The following is a 5,000-nucleotide window of genomic DNA, read 5'->3' as shown; positions in this document are numbered from 1 at the left end:
CGTGCCTTCGTAGGGAAGGCGTTGATGCGGGCGCGGAGGGCGTCGATGTATTCACGCCCAGATAGCAGGCGACTGGTGTCGGCGACCCACTGATGTTGGCCACTGACGGCGGCAGAAGATGACAGCGCCGCACCGTCAATGGCGATGTGTAGGCGCGCCGCCCACATTTCCCCAACCTGCCTTGACGATTTGAGGAGGTGGCCCTCCCACATTAGGTGGCGCTCCAGCACCCCGATCTCACGCTGCACCTCATCCATGCCTGCACCGTCGCAGGCTGGCCCTATCTTCTTCAGCGCCAGGAGACGGGACCGACGGAGGGTCGGACCCATCCATCGGCAAGATGGAATGCCGAGGCCCCCCTGGGCAACAGGAGCGTGGAAGTATCCCAGGGGGGTGTCCGCCGGAAGGCGGAACCATCTCCTGACGGCGGCCCGGATGGTGACGTCGGCCGACTTCAATGCACCCACCCGGGTGCGGCTGAGGGCCAGCCCGTGGTACAGGCCAGGGAGAAGTACGTTGGTGAGAGCGTGGAGGCGCTGTTGCGGCTTCAGCGGAGCTCGGGAGATGACGTCAAGCTGCTCCACCAGGTGGCGACGTGGATTGAAGACGCAGCGACCCGCCGTGGAAAATTGCAGCCCCAGGTACCAGAAGGTTTCACCCACACGCAGGGCAGGCATGGTGGTATTGCCTGCTGTGAAGGTGACATTGCTGTCCACCTTCACCTTCTTCTCGCGCCCTGACGCGACTAAGGCGAGGGTGAAACACTTCCGGGCGTTGATCTGCAGCCCCAGGTGGGCGAGGGCTGCGGTAGCTGCGTCGATGAGGGACTGCAAGCCCCTCGGGGTCGCTGCAAACAGCAAGACGTCATCTGCAAAGGCCGCAGCGTTGACTCTGCGACCGAGGATCCGAGCTCCGATGTGGGAGGGCAGTTGGCCTAAAACGTAGTCCACCGCAAAGTTGAACAGGAGGGGGGAGAGGGGATCGCCCTGGCGAACGCCCCGTGCTGGCTGCACAGACACGCCCACGCCGGCGCCGTCCGCTATCACTGTCGTGCTGCCCTCGTAGCACCGCTCGACGTACTCGACAAAGCAATCCGGTAGGCCATGCGCCTTCAGCACAGGGCGAAGGGCAGCATGATCCACCGAATCGAATGCCTTCGAAACGTCGATCGATGCCACAAAGACAGAGCGGCAGGAGCGAACTGCGTCGGTGAGAGCAGTGTCCAAGATGAAAGTATTTTCCAACATCCCATCCCGAGGGATGAATGCCCGCTGACGTTCGTCCACAGCACAAGCGCGCATCAGGCGTGACGCGAGAACCTTGTGAAAGGTCCGCGCCAACACCGAGCAGACCGTAATGGGGCGAAAGTCAGCGGGGGATGTTGGTGCAGCCGTTTTCGGGAGAAGGGACGTCCGCGCGCGAAGCAGGCGTTCCGGGAGGGCGCGGGCCAGAAGGAAGAGATTCATCACTTTCACCAGGACTTCGTGCGGCAGGCGCCGCAACTCCGCTGGGGTAAGGCCGTCCGGCCCGGCCGCTGATCCCCTGGGCGGCAACGCGGCGGCGACCTCCTCATGTGTGACCGGCCCCCATAGGCACTCAAGAGCGACAGGCTCCGAGTGCGGGAGGAGGCGGTCACGAATGAAGCCCGCGGTGGAGACGGGCTTCTTTGTGAAGAGGTCCGCCCAGAAGTCCAGCAGACCAGGGATGGCAGGTGGCGGCTGGAGCAGGGTGCCATCCAAGAGGCCGCGCACGCAACGCGCACGCGACCGTCGGAAGGCATCCTGCGTTCTCGCGTACTCCCAGCGGCGCCGCTTGCGCTTCTGCGTCGGCGGCGCAGCAGGCGGCCGCTTCGATGGTTGGCGCGGCCGCTGTGTCCTGGTGATCGATCTCTCCCCTCTGGACCCGACCGACGCAAGGGCATCCGGGAGCATGCCCAGGATGACATCGGGCGGCGTGCCCCGCCCCAGACCTATGACACGATCCAGGGCAGAGAAACGCTGGGCGGAAGCGGGTAGCCCCGCCAGATGCTCCCAGATGGCGGCGTCAGTCGGCCCCTCCGGCGGCGGCCCGGTGGTGTCGGCCGCGAAGTCCTCGGCTGCGTCGACGGGCGGCGCAGCGGCCTCGCCCGCGTCTGGCAGCGGGCTCGCTGCTCCCCGGCGGGACGCCGGCTCTTCCCCCCGACCGATCTCAAGCGCCTCCATGAATTGGCGGACAAGCTGCTTGTGGGCAGCTTGCCGCCGACGGCACTTGATTGCCTCAAGCGTTCGGTCGGGGAACATCCTGATGAGCTCTTGATTTACAAAGAAGAACCGGGCGTCCCTCTCGAGGAACAGTTCGGCCTCCGCCTTGGCGAGCGACAGGACTTCTTCCTCCGTCCACCTCGCGCGATGCCTCTCCGTGACGATCTCCGCGTTGGCGGCCGCAAGGTGTTGGCGGCGGCGATGGACCCCGAGACCGTTCTTGGTGGTGAAGCTGCGGTGGCACTCACTACAGGCGTATACAGCTGCAAAAGTTACAAGATTTTCGGCACGGCCGGTTGGCCGGCTAGGTGCTGGGGGAGTTGGGGTGGCACCTTCAGCGGAAGGGCCACCACTTTTTCTCTGAATACTGCCCCCAACTAAAAAAGGGATAGTGCGAGGGGGGGCTGGTAACCCCCCCAAGCCCCTGGTGCGGTCTTCCACTCTGCGAAAATCAGCGGGCCCACGAGAAGGGGAGAAGACCGCAGGAGAGGAGAGGCTAAGAGGGCTAGGCCCATGTATTGCGCATCACTCTCCCTGTAACCATAACCCAAGGAAGGCACCTCGCAGCAGCAGCACGACTACATCAAGACCGCACTTCGAAAAGCCAAGTCCGGATGCAGCCACACCGCCACCACTTGGCCACCTTAAGAGAGTCATAGTTACTCCCGCCGTTTACCCGCGCTTGCTTGAATTTCTTCACGTTGACATTCAGAGCACTGGGCAGAAATCACATTGCGTCAACACCCGCTAGGGCCATCGCAATGCTTTGTTTTAATTAGACAGTCGGATTCCCCCAGTCCGTGCCAGTTCTGAGTTGATCGTTGAATGGCGGCCGAAGAGAATCCGCGCACCCGCGCGCCCCCGGAGGAGCACGCTAAGGCGGACGCGGCCTCGCAGCAAGGAAGATCCGTGGGAGGCCAAGGCACGGGACCGAGCTCGGATCCTGCACGCAGGTTGAAGCACCGGGGCGCGAACGCCGCGCAGGCGCGCGCATCCTGCACCGCCGGCCAGCACGAGGCCGACCAACGGCGAGAGCAGACCACGCCCGCGCTAAACGCCCGCACTTACCGGCACCCCTACGGCACTCACCTCGCCCAGGCCCGGCACGTTAGCGCTGACCCACTTCCCGACCAAGCCCGACACGCCCCGATCCTCAGAGCCAATCCTTATCCCGAAGTTACGGATCCAATTTGCCGACTTCCCTTACCTACATTATTCTATCGACTAGAGGCTCTTCACCTTGGAGACCTGCTGCGGATATGGGTACGAACCGGCGCGACACCTCCACGTGGCCCTCTCCCGGATTTTCAAGGTCCGAGGGGAAGATCGGGACACCGCCGCAACTGCGGTGCTCTTCGCGTTCCAAACCCTATCTCCCTGCTAGAGGATTCCAGGGAACTCGAACGCTCATGCAGAAAAGAAAACTCTTCCCCGATCTCCCGACGGCGTCTCCGGGTCCTTTTGGGTTACCCCGACGAGCATCTCTAAAAGAGGGGCCCGACTTGTATCGGTTCCGCTGCCGGGTTCCGGAATAGGAACCGGATTCCCTTTCGCCCAACGGGGGCCAGCACAAAGTGCATCATGCTATGACGGCCCCCATCAACATCGGATTTCTCCTAGGGCTTAGGATCGACTGACTCGTGTGCAACGGCTGTTCACACGAAACCCTTCTCCGCGTCAGCCCTCCAGGGCCTCGCTGGAGTATTTGCTACTACCACCAAGATCTGCACCGACGGCGGCTCCAGGCAGGCTCACGCCCAGACCCTTCTGCGCCCACCGCCGCGACCCTCCTACTCGTCAGGGCTTCGCGGCCGGCCGCAAGGACCGGCCATGACTGCCAGACTGACGGCCGAGTATAGGCACGACGCTTCAGCGCCATCCATTTTCAGGGCTAGTTGCTTCGGCAGGTGAGTTGTTACACACTCCTTAGCGGATTCCGACTTCCATGGCCACCGTCCTGCTGTCTTAAGCAACCAACGCCTTTCATGGTTTCCCATGAGCGTCGATTCGGGCGCCTTAACTCGGCGTTTGGTTCATCCCACAGCGCCAGTTCTGCTTACCAAAAGTGGCCCACTTGGCACTCCGATCCGAGTCGTTTGCTCGCGGCTTCAGCATATCAAGCAAGCCGGAGATCTCACCCATTTAAAGTTTGAGAATAGGTTGAGGTCGTTTCGGCCCCAAGGCCTCTAATCATTCGCTTTACCGGATGAGACTCGTACGAGCACCAGCTATCCTGAGGGAAACTTCGGAGGGAACCAGCTACTAGATGGTTCGATTAGTCTTTCGCCCCTATACCCAGCTCCGACGATCGATTTGCACGTCAGAATCGCTACGGACCTCCATCAGGGTTTCCCCTGACTTCGTCCTGGCCAGGCATAGTTCACCATCTTTCGGGTCCCAACGTGTACGCTCTAGGTGCGCCTCACCTCGCAATGAGGACGAGACGCCCCGGGAGTGCGGAGGCCGCCGCCCCGTGAAGGGCGGGGAAGCCCCATCCTCCCTCGGCCCGCGCAAGGCGAGACCTTCACTTTCATTACGCCTTTAGGTTTCGTACAGCCCAATGACTCGCGCACATGTTAGACTCCTTGGTCCGTGTTTCAAGACGGGTCGTGAAATTGTCCAAAGCTGAAGCGCCGCTGACGGGAGCGATTATTCCGCCCGAGAGCATCCCGAGCCAACAGCGGCGCGGGTCCGGGGCCGGGCCAGGTAGGTCCGTCATCCGGGAAGAACCGCGCGCGCTTGCCGGGAGCCCGAGCGCCC

The 5,000-nt window shown here is 62.5% G+C and overlaps 1 pseudogene; it reads right to left on the bottom strand.

Moving 5' to 3' along the window:
* LOC126430390 (large subunit ribosomal RNA) overlaps nt 1–5,000 on the bottom strand; it is a 7,960-nt pseudogene that overhangs the window by 2,193 nt on the left and 767 nt on the right.

This window comes from Schistocerca serialis, unplaced genomic scaffold (genome assembly GCF_023864345.2).
Source record: "Schistocerca serialis cubense isolate TAMUIC-IGC-003099 unplaced genomic scaffold, iqSchSeri2.2 HiC_scaffold_1045, whole genome shotgun sequence".
NCBI classification, from domain to species: domain Eukaryota; kingdom Metazoa; phylum Arthropoda; class Insecta; order Orthoptera; family Acrididae; genus Schistocerca; species Schistocerca serialis.
The sequence above is the reverse complement of the archived record's forward strand: the minus strand, read 5'-3'. Positions and strand labels throughout refer to the sequence as shown.